We start from the raw sequence: 19,978 nt of genomic DNA, 5'->3' as shown, positions 1-19,978 counted from the left end.
AAGGACATCGGCTGTCATTCGCTTCCTTCCCTGACCGCCTGAATCATGGACATCCTGCTTCAAAGATCTCGCATGACTGCCACTCTCTGCTATCATACTTGACGGCTGTGTTACATGGGCCGCATGAGATCAGGCGGAATTCCTCAGCATAAAGAAATCGAACTGCAGCACACACTTCTCAGCTGGAGCGTGTCTCTATTGCTTACCCCACCAGTAGCTGCTCATTTTGTGCTCAGAGTTGGAAAGTGCGACGGGGCGCGACCAGAGACACTGCACAGCACAGCAAAGTTGCCTGGAGTCCATTTGACAATGATATCCAACAAATAACCAGCATTTCTCCGGAAATATGCGCAACCACCGTTGTGATCCTAAACAGCAGCGAACGAAAAAAAGGAAAAATAAAATCAAGTGCAGAAAAATCGTCCAAAGAAATCTTAAAGCGATTTTGTACAAGCTTCAGTTATTACTGCTTACATTGATCAAAATTATGTTTGCTTCTAGATATACGGCAGCATCAGGCCTAGGATGTATAGTTGCTGTTTCGTCCGTACATTGGCCGTGAAATGCACATTTGGTTTTGAACACAGCTTGGAACGCACCAATTGGTGTTACACTTTTGCCAGTGTGATAAACTCGACCATACAATATAACAGTACGGTTTTAGTGAGAGGGAAAATATCTGCGAAAGTATGTCGAATGAGGGAAACTAATATCTTCAGTCGTGATTTCAAATCCATGAGCAGAATTACAGGCTTCATCGTTCTACTTATCTAGAGCTATATTGTCGTTGAAAAGTGAAGCTAACCGTCTGCAATATGAGGATTTCACCAAACGATATGCTGTACTGCACCACACGGCTCATGCTCAAGGCATTCGTTTGTTTAATTTCTCCTATAGAGCTCAAGTGAATTAGGTTCAGGTGGAATGGAAGGAACTAGACCATTTAAAGTGAGGAAACTATTACTGCACTTACCTCTGACAAGACTAGCAACAGCAATGAATTCAGATGATGAGCGAAACGGTGACCCAACATTGCATTAGAAAACGTGTCCACACAAATAACCGATAATAACTGCAGCTCCGTCGTAGCTCTGAGAATGTTCATTACCTTTAAAAAAAATCTTTGTTCGACTTCAGCTACAGCTGTGACCTAGCGAAGTATTGGGAAGACTACAAGAAAAACTAAGGCAAAATTCGATTCACATATCCCTTTCTGTAATTTATGCGTGAGCATCTCTGAAACAGAAGTATTTGGCTCATTCTGTGTTAGATTTTACACTCCTGCAGGCACACCAAAAAGCTCCTAAATTTTGCTTAAGCTGTTTATTTGTTGTATTCACAGAAAAGAAATTCAGTAGTCCAGCGTTAAACCAGCTTCTTTATAGTAGAACAGTTTGAAAGCCTCTTTCGATGTATGATTCAGGTGTAGGTTACTCAGTGTTATGTTCCTCTCCTGTTGCGAACTGCGGGCACAAAAACTGTGCCGCAGAGTCCCACGCACATACTAGCGCAGCACTGCTTGAGGTTCCAATGTTTCACCACCTAGTTGTGGCTGCGTGGGGTAGCTGCGCGGTCAACGGGGGCGCGTTTCTACGGTTCGGGCGGTTACCCCCGTCGGAGGTTCGAGCCCTCTCATGGGCGTGGGTGTGTTTTTCTTAGCGTAACTTACTTTAAGTTAGGTTAAGTAGTGCGTAAGCCTAGGGACCATTGACCCCAGCAGTTTGGTCCCATAGGAACCTACCACCACCACCGCTTGCCTGTCCTCCTGTGAATCGGTGCTTAGTTACTATGTTTTCTAAGAATCATAAAGAAAACAGCATTTATGGAAATCTATTTTATAACATCGAATGTGATTTTACCGAATATTATGTCTGCCCCCTGTAGCTCAGTGATCGGCACGGAAAAAGGGCAATACGAAAGGCCCGGGTTCGATTCCCGGTGGAGTTGGAGATTTTTCTCCGCTCGGGGACTGGGTTTTGTGTTGTCCTAATCATCCATATTTCATCCCCATCGACTCGCAGGTCGCCGAAGTGGCGTCATCTCGAAAGACCAGCATCCGGCGAACGGTCTACCCGACGGAAGGCCCTAGCCACACGACATTTATATGGAATATTACGTTATTCAGTATGTATAGCGAGCAAGCAGTAAAGCAAACGAAAGAAAAATTCGGAGTAGGAATTAAAATCCATGGAGAAGCAATAAAGACATTGAGGTTCGCCGATGACATTGTAGTTCTGTCAGAGACAGCATAGTAACAGGAAGAGCAGCTGAACGAAATGGACAGTGTCTTGAAAGGAGGATATAAACTGAGTATCAACAATAGCAAAACGAAGGTAACGGAATGTAGTCGAATTAAATCAGGTGATGGTGAGGGAATTATATTAGGAAATGAGACACTTAAAGTAGTCCGCCGGTCGGTGTGGCCGTGCGGTTCTAGGCGCTTCAGTCTGGAATGACCGCTACGGTCGCAGGTTCGAATCCTCCCTCGGGCATGGATGTGTGTGATGTCCTTAGGTTAGTTAGGTTTAAGTAGTTCTACGTTCTAGGGGACTGGTGATCACAGAAGATAAGTCCTATAGTGCTCACAGCCATTTGAACCATTTAAAGTAGTCCATGAGTTTTTCTATTATGGAGGCAAAATAACTGATGATGGCCCAAGCAAAGAGGATATAAAATCTAGACTTTCAATAGCAAGGAAAGCGTTTCTGAAGAGGAGAAATTTGTTAACATCGAGTATAGAATTAGTCTCGTGAAGCCTTTTCTGAAAGTAGTTGTATGGAGTGTAGCTATGTATGGAAGTGAAACATGGACGAAAAATAGTTTGGACAAGCAGAGAATAGAAGCTTTCAAAATATGGTGCTACAGAAGAATGCTGAAGATTAGATGGATAGATCACGTAACTAATGAGGAGATACTGAATAGAATAGGAGAGAAGAGTAATTTGTTCCATAAGTTGACTAGCAGAAGTGATCGGTTGGTAGGCCATGTTCTGAGCCATGAAGGGATCATGAATTTAGTATTTGATGGAAGAGTGGAGGGTAAAAATCGTAGAGGGAGACCATGAGATAAATACACTAAGCTGATTCAGAAGGCTGTGGGTTGCTGTAGGTACTAGGAGATGAAGAAGCTTGTACAGGAGAGAGTGTCACGGAGAGCCACATCAACCCAGTCACTGGACCGAAGATCACAACAATAACAACAATACCGAATTTGTTAAACTATCTAAGGAGTTATATTAAATTCTGATTTTCGTTTTGGCTTCACCTTTGTTCAGAGTTTTAAGGTGATGGGGTGGTGGCAAGTTCCTTTGGAATCAAACTGCTGATGACATCGGTCCCTAATTTTACACACTACTTAACCTAACTTAAACTGACTTACGCTATGGACAACACACCCACCCATGCTCGAGGGAGGATTCGAACCTCCGACGGGGGAGCCGCGCGGACCGTGACTAGACCCCTGAGACCGCGCGGTGTAGCAGCCTCTCCAAGGTCCATACCTTATGTCACTTACAGAGTTAATTATGTGTGTTCCTTGTCATATTGCATACCGTCAACAACTATTTTGTTAATTGCTGTTCTTCCTGGAGTAGCGATTTTAGAGGAAGGTAGTCAATATACCGAAGCAGAAGTTGCCTTGCCATCTGGGCAAGCGAGAACATGGCTACTGTGCATCGAATATACTTTTCAGCTAAAACAAGTTAGCCATAATAAGCATTGCCCAAACTGAGGTTTAATGTCTCTTGCATCAGGGAGAGAGGGTCGTATCTAATTCAGTGGGCAGGCTGTAGAGCTGAACTTAACAACGACCTGCAATAAACCCTAGTGCCAACGGCCTCGCCGCAGTGGTAACACCGGTTCCCGTCAGATCGCTGAAGTTGAGCACTGCCGGGCTGGGCTAGCACTTGGATAGGTGACCATACGATCGGCTGATTGGTGTGGCCAAGGGGGCTGCACTCAGGCCTTGTGAGGCAAACTGAGGAGCTACTTGACTGAGAAGTAGCGGCTCCGGTCTCGTAAACTGACATACGGTCGGGAGAGCTGTGTGCTGACCACATTCCCCTCCATATCCGTATTCAGTGACGCATGTAGGCTTACGGTGACACAGCGGCCGGTCGTTACAATTGGACCTTCATGGCCTGTTCAGACGGAGTACAGTTTTAGTTTATAAGAATCCCTATTGTGTGTCGAAGGAACATAGATGTGTGGAGAATACATACATACTTCATTAAATATTTTGTCGTCTTTTGACGCTGCAGGATCAGGAAGAAAAGCTATTAACAAAATATTACTAGTTGTCTTCTCTTTTCTGAGCGCCTGCAGCTTTGTTGAAATGTGTGTGAAATCTTATGGGACTTAACTGCTAAAGTCATCAGTCCCTAAGCTTGCACACTATGTAACCTATATTATCCTAAGGACAAAGACACACACACACACACACACACACAGACACACATCCATGCTCGATGGAGGACTCGAACCTCAACTGGTACCAGCTGCACAGTCCATGACTGCAGCGCCTTTAGACCGCTGGGCTAATCCCGCGCGGCGCCTGCAGCTTTGCTGTATAGTTAAATAATGAGGGCACACTGTCGGGTAAAATGTTATGGAGGTGTGGTAGTCCTCCATGAGGGTCTCTGGGCGGGGGAAACTCGGGAGGATGTCATCAACAGAAAAAAAAAAAAAACGAAACTGGCGTTCTAGAGGTCACAGAGGGGAATATGTTAGCCGTTTAAGTTGGTTAGAGAATTTAAAAAGAAAATGAACAGGTTCAGTTTATATGCAGTGGGAGTAGTGAAGTGTGGTAGGACGAAGTGTGGTGTCACCGCCAGACACCACACTTGCTAGGTGGTAGCTTAAATCGGCCGCGGTCCATTAGTACGTGTCGGACCCGCGTGTCGCCACTGTCAGTACTTGCAGACCTAGCGCCACCACATGGCAGGTCTAGAAAGACGGACTAGCACTCGCCCAGTTGTACGGACGACATTGCTAGCGACTAGACGTACGAAGCCTTCCTCTCATTTGCCGAGAGACAGTTAGAATAGCCTTCAGCTAAGTCCATAGCTACGACCTAGCAAGGCGCAGTTAACCATATCTGGAGAGAGTCTTACTTGTATTCACCATAAACGAAGTATACCACAAGGATAATAAAGTTAAGTAAACCGACATTACGTTCTTTTCTTATTAGCATTCATTGAGCATCCTGTTTCAGACTTCACGATATTCTGGGTGAGATTATAGCGTGCCTATTCGGCCCGTCTAAATAACACTGTGTCGGCACTTCTGTCGACACATAACACGAAGGATAGGACTTCTGGGGAAGTCAATATAGGTTTACCAATACAAAGTCAAATGGGGTAATGTAGAGGCAAGTCTAACAATGAAGAAGAAAACGGAAACGTGGCTAACGCACTGTAAACAGCGCAGAGAATGCATTATCATGGCGAAGATAAACAGGAAGCTAAAACCAACCAGAGCAGTACAAGTTTTATACGTCAACCAACTTCGCAAATGATACATAAAATGAAACAATTTAATATGAAACAATAGAAATTATTCATAAGTTAACGCAGAGCAAAATTTAATATTGGTAGAGGACTGGTATTCGAGTGTAGGAAAAGGAAGAGAAAAAAAATTCGCAATGTGATCAAAAGTACCCGGACACCAGCAAAAACATACGTTTTTGGTATTAGGTACATTGTGCTGCAACGTACTACCAGGTCCTCCATACCAGCGACCACAGTAGTCATTAACCATCGTGAGAGAGCAGAATGGGGCGCTCTGCAGAACTCACAGACTACGAATGTGGTCAGGTGATTGGGGTATCACTTGTGTCATACGTCTGTACCCTAGATTTCCCCATACCTAAACATCCCTAGGTCCACTGTTGCGGATTTGATAGTGAAGTGGAAACGAGGAGGGAGACGTACAGCAGAAGAGCGTACAGGCCGACCTTTTGACTGACAGAGAGCGCCAACAGTTGAAGAGGGTCGTAATGGGTAATAGTCAGACATTCATCCAGACCACCACACAGGAATTCCAAACTGCATCAAGATCGACTGAAAGTACTACGACAGGTATGTGAGAGGTGACTGAAACTTGGATTTTGTGGTCGAACGGCTGCTCATTAGCCACACATCACGCCGGTAAATACCAAACGACGATTCGCTTCCTGTAAGGAGCGTAAACACTCGACGATTGAACAATGGAAAAACGCTGTGTGGAGTGACGAATCACAGTACACAGTTTGGCAATCCGATGGAAGGGTGTGGTATATCGAATGCGAAGTGAACGTCTTTTTCCAGCGTGTGTCGTGCCTACAGTAAAATTCATAGGGCCAACAGTAAACTTCTACACGTGTTAGTTGTAAATAAGCTGGAAAACAGTAACACTAGACAGAACGGTGGACGAGTATACTCCCATATCTTGTTAAGCTGGTTTTTCAGACCCCAGCTTCCATACCTCAAATTGTTCAGTGGAGCAATCTCTATGTCCTGTTGAATTTTTGTTCGGCCTTACGCAAACACCCGGTATGTAATGTTAACAGTATCGGTCCTTTGACACGTCCTTCTGATGCGAATGAAATCACCTTTCCACTTGACGATGTAGTTCCTTTAAGAGCAGCGTGCTGAATTGTGGCCGCAGGGAAGGCTTGAGCCTGGTCCCCTGACCGGCGACGTCTTGTTTCCTCAGCAAACGGAGAGCCGGCACTGTCCCAAGTGACTTCCTGAAGTCAGTAAACTAGGAGGAATGAAGCTGGCCGCCGATGTCTACAGCGCTGTGACACTCAAGGAGAGTATGTGATACGCGAGCCTGTAACGTGTTCCATAACTCAACAGCAGCTTGACGTCAGCAACGATTGCTTCTGATTTAATTCTTGGAAAATGTCATGACTTGTGCTTTTTTCATTTACTTCGTTGCTCCACTTGTTCTTGTTTTAAAGCTGTTCTTTTGGTTTTTTCCATTCGAATTTTCATTAGAACGGCAACAAGAAATAAACTCTCCTTTACTTCGTGTTATCTGGTCGCAAAACGGCACGCTCTGGTGAAGACGAGGCCAGCGCTATCGCTGGCGACCCCTACGCTGTTGACCCGCGACGAGTCCAGGGAGCGCCTGAGTGTTTTCCTGGTGGACAGTCACTCATCAGTGCAGCTGGCCAGTGGTTTCAAGCAAGCTGCGAAACCACAACGAAATAATTCGACTGTCATTCTACGACGAAAGGAGTTCCACCAAACCTTCAAAAATAATTGTATCTTAATGTCTGATGATGTGTTCATTGCACTGGTATGATTTCACGTTGTTACATTTCATCTCTCTCATTCTATTAAGTCCATTCATTTCAGATAATTTATTTTACTCAAATATGATATATTATATTTATTTTTCTCATATTAATTGAAAATATATATGGGTTTTGGGAAGATCAGCTATTAAGATTACCATATCTACAGCATTTATTGCAAAATTACAAAAAGTCTTAATTGCATCATATATCCTCTAGGAGCTGAAGATACTGGTACTCCTACCTATTTTCATAGAGGGCCCCAGTGAACACGCAGAAGTGCCACAACTCGACGTGTCATGGACTCCACTATTGTCTGAAGTAGTGCTAGAGGGAACTGACCCCATGAATCCGGCAGAGCTGTCCATAAATCCGTAAGGGTACGAACGGGTGGAAAGTTTTTCTGAACAGCACACTGCAAGGCATCCCACATATGCTCAGTAATGTTCATGTCTGGGGAGTTTTGTGGCCAGCGGAAGTGTTTAAACTCAGAAGAGTGTTCCTGCAGCCACTCTGTAGCAATTCTGGACATGTGCTGGTGTCGCATTGTCCTGCCAGAAATGTCCAAGTGCGTCAGAATGCACAATGGACAGAAATGAATGCAGGTGATCATACAAGATGCTTACATACGTGTCACTTGTCAGAGTCGTATCTATACATATCAGGAGTCCCATATCACTCCAACAGCACACGCCCCACACCATTATAGAACAGTGAACAGACCTCCGCTGACATGCAGGCCCCATGGATTCATGAGGCGGCGTCTAGAAGCTAGATACAATTTCAAACGTGACTCTTCCGACCAGTCAACATGTTTCCAGTCATCAACAGTCAATATCAGTGTTGACAGACCCAGGTGAAATATCCTCAGACCACTGGAAGGATGTCAGAGTTCCTATTTCACATAATGCAGATGCTCACAAGTGAAATTTCTACAGACCCACAAATTTAGTGAGGTACAGTCGCCATATGTTCAGACGAACTATTTACGGAAGAATGGAAAAAGTGACAAAAAACCCATGTCAGGAGAGATAAGCATATGCTCCAAGGAAATGCAGGCATACACCAGGCTGCACTTACCCTGCAACTTTCTCTAGAACAGAAAGGCTAACATTTTGTTATAGCGTTTGCAGATTTAAGGAAATTTTTTGACAATGTTGATTGAAATACCGCTTCGAGTTCTCAAAGACACTGAGATGAAATATACACTCTGTGATCCAACATATCCGGACGTCCCCAAAAACGTGCGTTTTTCATATTAAGTGCATTGTGCTACTGCCAGGTACTCCATACCTTCGACCTCAATAGTCATTAGACATCGTGAGAGAGCAGACTGGGGAGCTCCGTGGAACTTACGAACTTCGAATGTGGTCAGGTGATAGCGTGTCACTTGTGTCACACGTCTGTACTCGAGATTTCCACACACCTAAACATCCCTAGGTCCATTGTTTCCCATGTGATACTGAAGTGGAAACGTGAAGGGACCTCGTCTGTTGAGTTACAAAGACTGACGACAGTTTAAGAGGGTCGTAATGTGTAATAGGCAGACATCTATCCAGGCCATCACACAGGGATTCCAAACTGCATCAGGATCCACTTCAAGTACTATGACAGTTAGCCGGGAGGTGAGAAAACTTGGATTTCAGGGTCGAGCGGCTGCTCGTAAGACACACATCACGCCAGTAAATGACTAATGACGCCTAGCTTGGTTTAAGGAGCATAAACATTGAATAGTGGGAAAACGCTGTGTGGAGTGACGAATCACCGTACACAATGTGACGATCCGATGGCAGGGTGTGGGAATGGCGAATGCCCAGTGAACGACATCTGCCAGCATGTGTAGTGTGGTGGTGTTGCGGAGTGGTGGTGTTTTTCTTGGAGGGGGCTTGCACCCCTAGTTGTTTTGCGTGGCACTATCACAGCACAGGACTAAATTGATGTTTTAAGCACCGTCTTGCTTCCCACTGTTGAAGACCAATTCGGGATGATGATTGCATCCTTGAACAAGATCGAGTAGCCGTTCATAATTGACGGCCTGTGGCGGATTGGTTACACGACAAGAACCGGGATGAACTGGCTTGCACATAGCCCTGTCCTGAATCCTTTAGAACACCGTCGAGATGTTTTGGAACGCCGACTTCGTACGAGGCCTCAGCGATCGATTTCGACCCCTCTCCTCGGTGCAGCACTCTGTGAAGGATGAACTGCTGTTCCCCAAGAAACCTTCTAGCACGTAACTGAAGGTATGCCCGCGAAAGTGTAAGCTGTCATCAAGGCTAAGGGGGGGCCAACACCAAAAGGAATTCCAGCATTACCGATGGAGGGCGCCGCGAACTTGTAAGTCATTATGAACCGGGTGTCTGGATAGTTTTGATCAGATACTGTACGTAGTGAAAGGTTATTCACATTAAGTACAGAAACAAGAAGGTGGTTATAAGTGTCGAGAATGGAGAGAGACGGGATTGTAAACAATCGCCGCTTCTATTGAGTCTGTACGTGGAGCAAGCTTTGAAGTAAAATCAGGAGATATTTTGGAAGGTAATTAAAGTTCAGGGTAAAAAAATAAAAACATTTAGGTATGGTTACGACATCCTAATGTTATAAGGCTTGCGAAGGACTTGGAACAGCACTTGGAATAAATGGATAGCGACTTGATATATTATAGGACGAACATCGAGATTAGTAATCAACGACAATTAAGTGTGGCAGAATTACATGAGGCAGTGCCATGGTAATTCGATTAGGAAATGAGACACTAAAAGTAGTAGATGTCTTATACTGTTTGGACAGCAAAATAACTGATGAAGACTGTAGTGCAGAGGATATTCAGTGTAGGGTGACAATAGCAAGGATAGCTATACTGAAGAAGAAGTGTTTGTTAAGGTGTAATATCAGTTTAAGTGTTAGGGAGTATGACATGTATATATTTGTTTGGCAGTAAATCGTGGATTATTAGCAGATCAGACAAGAAGTGAATATAAGGTTTTACAGCATGGTTCTATTTTAAAAAATGTTGAAGGTACGATGGACTGAATAACAAATGAAGAAGATAGAAGAGACAGACAAAAATTTGTACCAAGGCTGGGATTTGAAATGAGGATCCTGCGCACTACGGAGAAGCAGTAACCACTACGCCACGCTGGCACAATGGCTTTGCACAACTCCACAGACTGTCCTAGAGCACCTCCCTCCCCAAACCAAATCCATATTCACACCTGAGGCCGTTTGGTAGGAATGGGAACTTTAATTGAACATTGAGGCATGCAAGGGTAGTGCACACTGTTCTGCAAACCCACTGTAGCAGGGCGCCGTACTAACCAGCACATCTGCCTAGTGTGCAGGCCAGGCAGGTTCAGATCCCGGCCTTGGTATGAATTTTCATTTCTCGCTCCAGTCTACATACACACACACACACACACACACACACACACACAAACACACACACACACACACACACACATATATATATATATATATATATATATATATATATATATATATATATATATATATTGTACACAGATGTTTCAGACTTGAAGAGATCTCTGGAACCATATACTTTCATTTGATTAGGTGACGAAGTACTTAACGGAATTGAGGGAAAGGAAATTTATGACGCAACTTGAGTAAAGGAAGAAGCTGGTTGATAGGAGACGTCTTGATACAATAATGAATTGTCGATTTCATTGTGGAAAGATACGTGGTCAATGGTGGTAAGAGTTGTGGAAGGAGACAGAGGCTTCAATAAAGTAAGTACGTTGAAATGGATATAGATTGCTGTAGTTATACAGAAATTAAAAGACTGACGACCTCATCAGAAACAATCAAGGGAAGTATGAGGAAGGACTACAACTTGAATAAAGGTGGCTGATTTGAGTGTATACCAAAGCGGACTGCCCAACGTGTCTTAACGTTCACCTCCATGTAATGCGACGTGGGGACAGTGATCGTAAGAAGCAAGACGAGTGTCACACCTCGTTAATGACAGCAGGCATCAAACCTATTATTAATTGCTGCTGTCACTGTGTGTCTGGCCATTTCGACAAGTTTGCGAGTGAACTTTGCGAAGAGAACCGTATACAATGGCCATTTAGCGCTAGTAGACAGCAGCACACGAGACTGCAGGTCTTCAGCTGTGCCAGACAGAACAGGAACAGGGCGGTAGCCGGCTGGAGGTGTGCCGTTTGGCCCGACGTATCACAGGTCTGCTCCCTCGTCAGATGACGCGAGGCCCTGAGTGCACCGGAGAGCTAACGAGGCGTTCTGCCCGGTACGTGTGGAGGCTGCAGTTCACGCTGGAAGCGGCTCAGTCAGCTTTCGCGGTGTTTCGTGTACCGTCACTCAGGCCCGTTCATTCAGGTTACCGTGAACGTGGACCACCGTGTGTACTTTCGTACAATCTCGGTATCCAGGTGTTGCCGTTACTGAGCCGTGATTTCCTGCCTGCGATGCTCTTGGCAGGACAGTTTCCCTGTCGAAGTAACGCACTTTGCGGCGTCCAGGTTGGCCAGCGCCCTCTAGTTAGGACGGCCGCGGCTCTGGAGGAGAGGCGGCAGCGACAGGGGGAAGGAGGCAGCGCGCGGGGCGCCGCGAGCAGCCGGCCGGCGCTGCGTGTACTGCGGGGACGCACCGTGCTGACACTCGGGCGCCCGGGTCTGGCGGCGAGCGCAGCTGGAATGGAGAAGCAGTCACCGGCCAACACAGGCTCTGCTTGAGAGCCGGGTCTGTCTGGAATCCTGAGCAGAGCGCGGGGATTTACCCTGGCGTGCAAGTTAACGGCGATCTCCTGGACTAACTTTAAATGGTGAGCCATTTGTTGTAGAACTTTAGAATGTCATTGCTCCGTGTAGCCTCTTTGATTTTCGCTAGTCATTCCTTAAACCACTTGGACGTGGGTTCGGGATATCAGGTACTGCAAGTCCATCTAACTGCCCTGGTTCCGTTGCCTTACGAGTGTGGCCGATAATTGACGATTCCTTGTTTTATTACGGTTGCTAATTCGTTAAGTGGTCAGTTTTATGAATCAAAGTTTATTGTCAGTATAAAACTTCAGCCACCAATTTAAGTCGGAATCGCCAACTTCCTTGTCGCTTTCAACTATAACAGTTACAACTTTGCACCGTCAAACGACGCTTTGGTATTTAAGGTTGTGTGCGGATTGTCGGATCATTATCATCTTGAACTGGTTGTGGTTTGTAAATTTACCAAGTGAAATTTGACATCAGTCGAGATTGTGTAATCAACTATTGCTTTAACAGTAACTGCAATTGACACACTACAACTTGTAACATCTCCTCCTGCGTTTGGAGCTATCCAGTGCTCGGCTGTTAGTTTTAGTATTTTCGTGAACAGTGTATTAATACTGGGCCTGTGTGTTCTGGAAGCCGTTTTTGGCGTGCGCGGGTCCTCCTGCGTGTCGTTCTGACTTGGGCTCTCGAGCACGGAATTCACACGCGCGGCCATCGAGAATGTGCTGATTGATGTGTAAATCTTTCAGGCTATCATAACATCATATTCCAGAACGTTTTCCATAATAGTTAAATCACGTATTTATGAGACCTTGCTGTTTGAGTATTCTTCTTGAAACCAAATACCTTTTACAAATTGTAATTTTTCATATTCACAGGTCACTAGTGAACTCAGATCTGTAGTTATGATACGGTTATATTTGTGTAAAGTAATTTTTTATGAATTTAAAGTTATGGCCATGTGGCTGTTTCTCTTTAAAATTATGTTCTGAATTATTCTCATTGTTTAATACAATTGAATAAACGCTGTAGATCATCCCAATTTGCAAATCCTAATTAAACACTGTGTTGTTAACAGTGCTCTGTTTTAATTATCGTTTTGAAAATAAATTCTTGTGCCCACAAATGAGATCAGCATTCCACTCCAGAAGCCCATGTACCCTGCTTACCACTTACTTTTGCACTTCCTGCTGAGCGTGCTTAGACACTCCCGTTTGGATAGATGCCAACAGCCACATTCACAGGACTGAATGGACACGTCCCCCTCTTGACAAACGCTCAGGAACGCGATCACATATTAATAGCCCCACTAAATAAATGGATCTTAGTCCCATAGAAATGCGAGTCTGTGAGTTCCTGGGACAGCGTGTGATCGCAGCTCACCACCGACAACTAGCTCTAGAGATGTAGTCATCATTTGGTGTATATCATACGAAATCCTTGAACTTCATTAGTCGCCGAATGGAGGCCACTGCCAAGGGCACACGCAATGTTGACGGTATTTGCATCCTCAGGGCGTGCCTCTCAGGGAATGGGCTGGAACGGGCTCTGATGTGAGCAGGTACCTGGCTAACACGGAGTCGTTTTGGAAGATGCCGCGAGGTCAGAATGGGCAGCAGAGCGGTTGCCATAGTTATCACGTGCCCTTGAGGTCAGTGCTGCGAGGCGTTGCGCAACAACGCTTCCAATGTCGGATGTCAGGAAAGTTTGACGACGCTTGAGGGGGAGGGGGGGTGAGAGGGGGAGGGGTTGTGGAGCAGAGGGCAGACTGCGGATACAGTAGGTGGGACGTGTCAGCCGAGTCCAGCAGTGGCCAAGATAAGGATAAAAGGCTGTCTTCGCAACAGCCCACTACACTGGCTGCAGTGGCACAGAGCAGAACTCACACATCTGGTAAGTCTCTACGTGTTTCTTCCAGCACTGTGGCGGAGTGCTCAGCGTATCACTTTCCTCAACTTGACGGTCTCCTGCTCTCAATGGTACCCCCCTCAAAAACGGTACCTACGACCTATAGCGCAATAGCTCTTGATATGCATTCCGTCATCGGTTCACGTCATCTACGCATTTAAGCAGCTACTGATTCTTACGGCATAGTCTACGTAATGGCGTCACTAGCCGCACTAATTATTGGTATATGTTGTATGCCGTCGAAACAGATTCACGAAAGCATTGTACTTTCGATACAAACTTGTCAGATCGGGCAATAGAAGTAGTAGAGATCTGCTGGAATACGGCTGTACAGGCCTAATTTACAGGGTGATTCACGAAGATATGAAAATACTTTAATATGTTACGCTACGTTTAAAACTAAAGAAAAAAGTTCATAGGTCCGCTAATGTTCAGTTACAGAGTTGCCTGAAATTTAGCAACTTCGCTAATATGAAGCCATCGCAAATCTATAGATGGTTAAAGTAAACCATGATTTAAATTTATTTTGTTGTTATTGGTCTGGCGAATCTAGCAAAACATGTCCCATATGCGTATCTACAGTAGTTTTCCAGAACATCCAGAGAAGCAAAGGCATAATTTCGTAAAATTTTGAATTTATTAACTACCTGGTCTAATATGTTCTTTAAATTCCAGACAACTGCACAAAGTTTTCAACGGAAGTTGTAGAGAATTTAATTTTGGAAAATTTATGGTAAAAGCGTTATCTGAAACCATATGAATGTGTCACATAATTTGGTTTTATGTATACCACAGCACACGTGAATTCGTGTTAAACCGAAAAAAAAACAAAGCTCACTGTTAAGAAACTTGTACAAAGTACATACAATTTCGCAATACAATCACAATCACAGTAAATGTTCAAAAACGTCTCCACCGTGTTCAGTGCATTTAGCTGCACGTGTACAGATTTTGTTGCTCGTTTCAGTTTCACAGGGTTGTTCTTAATTTCTTCTATTGCATTCATAATGCGACCGAGTCGTGCCTCACGTGTATTGATTTTGTCATTATAATCATTGTCTTTCACCCATCCCCATACACAAAATCCGTTGGTGTTATATCGGGAAATCTGGGTGGCCACAGACGTGTAGCACCACCACCAATCCATCTCTGGGAAAAATGTTCATTTAATTGTGCAGTAACTCCGTTGGCGAAATGTGGAGGCATGCCGTCATGTTGAAAATACATTTGAATTAGCGTAGCAAGCAGAGTATCTTCGAGTAAGTGGAGCATTTCTTCTTGAAGGAATTGTAAGTACGACCCGCCAGTTAGACGTCCTGGGAAAATGAATGGTCCAATAAAGTGTTTATACCATCTCGAGTAAACTGTGCCTCATCAGAAAATAAAACGTATTTGTGTAACTGTCAATTAGTTTTTAACCAGTTGCACAACTCCAAGCGGAGGGCTGGATCTCCCGGATAACTGATGCACTTTTTGTTTATGGCAGAGACACACATTATTTTACTTCATTGTACACCATACCTTACATTGTGAAATGCCTAATAGTTGAGAGATACGCCGTGTACTGTACACAGGCTAAGTTGAACAGCATCCATAATATCCTCATAATCGTCTTCACGTATCGAGCTCTCGTACTGATTATGAAAGCTAGGTAGAGAACATGTCTCCCGTAACATCGAAATGCTCCACTAATGATTCGTCCATTTCGAAGCCATCGAGTTGAATAACGTACGCCATATTCGTTAATTTCAGCTGTATCATTGCCATAACATTTTCCATAAATAAACACCATAGTGGCGTATTCCTACGTCGTAAATTTGAAAGGCATTCCTATTTCATAAATAATCTACAAACTACAACAGTTACTATGTGGTTTTACTTCAATACACTGTTCTTATTGTGTTCTTTCACTGAACAGTACAGAAAACTAACTCGTTTCAAGGTTAGGGAACGTCTGCAACAACTCACTAAAGGTAGCCAACAATGATACACACGTTTCTACATTCTTAATGAAAAATAAACAAATTTACTTGTATTACAACCTTTCCTTCTCTGGACGATACACTGCAGATACACGTCTGGGACATGTTTTATTATATTCAGCACACCAGTAATAACAAAATAAGTCGAAATCGTGTTTTACTTTAACCTCTTAAAGTTGTGCGATATCTTCATAATATCGAAGTTGCTAAATTTCTGGTAAAACCTTTTATTACCCGTAACTCCGTAGCTGAACAATTGCGGACCTATGTTTATAAGACCTTTTTTTCTATATTGTTACATGTAGAAAGACATACTAAAATATTTACATATCTCCGTGAATCACCCTGGATAGAAGATGTATTTGCGATGTGGCCCAGCTTGAGACATTCAGTATTGATAACTGACCCAACATGCAAATTCTTGAGCTTTGTTTTCGAACGTCGGACGTCATTAAAGTTTGACAACGGTGCGGGAGGAGGCTTCATATCAAAGGCCCCAGGTATGTACCACCAGTTTCTGACGTTGGACCTCTTCTCGCCAGGATACCTGCTGCATCTGACGAAGGTTTTGCCCCCCGTAGATGCCTAATGGACTTGGGAGAGCGCACCAGACTTCTCTGCAAAGACGTTATGCACTGCAGTGAATGTGACACTCGCAATATTGAAGACATTCTGCTGGACAAAACGTAAAATGTGATTAAAAGTGTCTGGACACCTGGCTCAAAATAACATACAAGTTCGTGGCCTCTCCATCTGTAATGCTGGAATTCAATATGGTGCTGGCCCACCCTTAGCCTTGATGACAGCTAACCCTCTCGCAGACATACGTTGAATCAGGTGCTGGAAGGTTTCTTGGGAATGGCAGCCAATTCTTCATGGAGTGATGCACTGAGGAGAGGTATCGATGTCGGTAGGTGAGGCCTGGCACGGCGTTCCAAAACATAGCTAAGGTGTTCTATAGGATTCAGGTCAGGACTCTGTGTAGGCCAGTTCGTTACAGGGATGTTATTGTCGTTTAATCTCTCCGCCACTGGCAGTGCATTATGAACAGGGGCTCGATCTTGCTGAAAGATGCAGTCGCCATTACCGAATTGCTCTTCAACAGCGAGAAGCAATGAAATATTTAAAATATAAATATAGGCCTGTGCTGTGGTAGTGCCACGCTAAACAACAAGGTGCGCAGCCCCCTCTATGAAAAACAAGACCACACCATAACACCACCGCCTCAGAATTTTACTGTCGGCACTACACACGCCGGCAGATGACGTTCACTAGGAATTTGCCACACCCAGACCTTGACATCTGATCTCCACATTATCTACTTTGAGTCGTCACTCCACACAACGTTTTTCCACTGTTCAATCTTCCAACGTTTACACTCCTTACACCAAGCGAGGCGTCGTTAGACATTTACCGGTGTGATGTGTGGCTTATGAGCAGCCGCTCGAACACGAAACCCAAGTTTTCTCACCGCCCACCTAAGTCATAGTACTTGCAGTGGATCGTACTGCAGTTTGAAATTCCTGTATGAAGATCTGGGAAGATTTCTGTTTATTATACATTACGACCCTCTTCAACTCTACGCGCTCTCTGTAAGTCAACAGAAGAAATCGGCCTGTACGCTATTGTGCTGTATCACATTGGAAACAGTGGACCTAGTGATATTTAGGATTGTGGACATCTTGCGTGCAGGCGTATGACACATGTGACACCCAATGACCGGGCCACATTCGAAGTCTATGAGTTTCGCAGAGCGCCCATTCTGCTATCTCACGGTGACTAATGACTACAGAGGTCGGTCATATGGAGTTCCTGGCAGTAGGTAGCAGAACAATTTACACAATATGAAAAACATATGTTTATGGGGGTGTCCCGATACCTTTGTTCACGTAGTGTATGTCTATGATCTCCCATTAAATCACTGGACCCATTTCACCGAAACATGGCAAACAAACAAACTACATGACAGTACGAGCATCATCACTGCTTGTCTTGTAGCCTTCCAGCTCGACAGGAGTGGGAATAGGGACAATATCGTACACTCCTGGAAATGGAAAAAAGAACACATTGACACCGGTGTGTCAGACCCACCATACTTGCTCCGGATACTGCGAGAGGGCTGTACAAGCAATGATCACACGCACGGCACAGCGGACACACCAGGAACCGCGGTGTTGGCCGTCGAATGGCGCTAGCTGCGCAGCATTTGTGCACCGCCGCCGTCAGTGTCAGCCAGTTTGCCGTGGCAAACGGAGCTCCATCGCAGTCTTTAACACTGGTAGCATGCCGCGACAGCGTGGACGTGAACCGTATGTGCAGTTGACGGACTTTGAGCGAGGGCGTATAGTGGGCATGCGGGAGGCCGGGTGGACGTACCGCCGAATTGCTCAATACGTGGGGCGTGAGGTCTCCACAGTACATCGATGTTGTCGCCAGTGGTCGGCGGAAGGTGCACGTGCCCGTCGACCTGGGACCGGACCGCAGCGACGCACGGATGCATGCCAAGACCGTAGGATCCTACGCAGTGCCGTAGGGGACCGCACCGCCACTTCCCAGCAAATTAGGGACACTGTTGCTCCTGGGGTATCGGCGAGGACCATTCGCAACCGTCTCCATGAAGCTGGGCTACGGTCCCGCACACCGTTAGGCCGTCTTCCGCTCACGCCCCAACATCGTGCAGCCCGCCTCCAGTGGTGTCGCGACAGGCGTGAATGGAGGGACGAATGGAGACGTGTCGTCCTCAGCGATGAGAGTCGCTTCTGTATTTTGTCAGCCCATGCCATATTGGCTGAGCCGTATAATAGGTAAGTTGTGTTTAAGTAGTAGTGGCTGGCCTTAGGAACCTGCTTTACTGTGAAGCCTACTAACCGAGAGTACGAAATGGTTTAACAGTGGGTAGGCTGTTCTGAACGATAGTGTGTTGGGTTCAAGTAGAACCGACCTGCTTTATCGATCTTCTTTGCATGACAGGAGCAGTGATTGGTTTCAAGCCCCTGATGTGTAAGCTGCACTTCACAATACGTATGTGGTGGGAATATTATCAGCCTGCTTTATCGACATGTTTAGTGGGGGCTACATTTGTGAGTAGGCATGGCTGAGGAACGTTGAAATACACTCCTGGAAATTGAAATAAGAACACCGTGAATTCATTGTTCCAGGAAGGGGGAAACTTTATTGACACATTCCTGGGGTCAGATACATCACATGATCACACTGACAGAACCACAGGCACATAGACACAGGCAACAGAGCATGCACAATGTCGGCACTAGTACAGTATTCACCTTTCGCAGCAATGCAGGTTGCTATTCTCCCATGGAGACGATCGTAGAGATGCTGGATGTAGTCCTGTGGAACGGCTTGCCATGCCATTTCCACCTGGCGCCTCAGTTGGACCAGCGTTCGTGCTGGACGTGCAGACCGCGTGAGACGACGCTTCATCCAGTCTCAAAGATGCTCAATGGGGGACAGATCCAGAGATCTTGCTGGGCAGGATAGTTGACTTACACCTTCTAGAGCTCGTTGGGTGGCACGGGATACATGCGGACGTGCATTGTCCTGTTGGAACAGCAAGTTCCCTTGCCGGTCTAGGAATGGTAGAACGATGGGTTCGATGACGGTTTGGATGTACCGTGCACTATTCAGTGTCCCCTCGACGATCACCAGTGGTGTACGGCCAGTGTAGGAGATCGCTCCCCACACCATGATGCCGGGTGTTGGCCCTGTGTGCCTCGGTCGTATGCAGTCCTGATTGTGGCGCACACCTGCACGGCGCCAAACACGCATACGACCATCATTGGCACCAAGGCAGAAGCGACTCTCATCGCTGAAGACGACACGTCTCCATTCGTCCCTCCATTCACGCCTGTCGCGACACCACTGGAGGCGGGCTGCACGATGTTGGGGCGTGAGCGGAAGACGGCCTAACGGTGTGCGGGACCGTAGCCCAGCTTCATGGAGACGGTTGCGAATGGCCCTCGCCGATACCCCAGGAGCAACAGTGTCCCTAATTTGCTGGGAAGTGACGGTGCGGTCCCCTACGGCACTGCGTAGGATCCT

General features: G+C 45.5%; 1 protein-coding gene across 2 annotated transcripts in view; it reads left to right on the top strand.

The window, feature by feature from the left end:
• The first annotated feature begins 11,960 nt into the window (after positions 1–11,960).
• Positions 11,961–19,978, top strand: part of LOC124720047 (serine/threonine-protein phosphatase 6 regulatory ankyrin repeat subunit B-like) — a 59,750-nt gene continuing 51,732 nt past the window's right edge. The window contains exon 1 of one of the 2 annotated variants that reach the window (XM_047245305.1): positions 11,961–12,085. The gene's annotated coding sequence lies outside the window, so the exon portion shown is untranslated. Of the gene's footprint in view, positions 12,086–13,806; positions 13,923–19,978 lie in introns of those variants that run through there. The other variant, XM_047245304.1, reaches the window with a different exon arrangement.

This window comes from Schistocerca piceifrons, chromosome 11 (genome assembly GCF_021461385.2).
Source record: "Schistocerca piceifrons isolate TAMUIC-IGC-003096 chromosome 11, iqSchPice1.1, whole genome shotgun sequence".
NCBI lineage: Eukaryota > Metazoa > Arthropoda > Insecta > Orthoptera > Acrididae > Schistocerca > Schistocerca piceifrons.
This window is presented reverse-complemented; position numbering and strand designations above follow the sequence as displayed.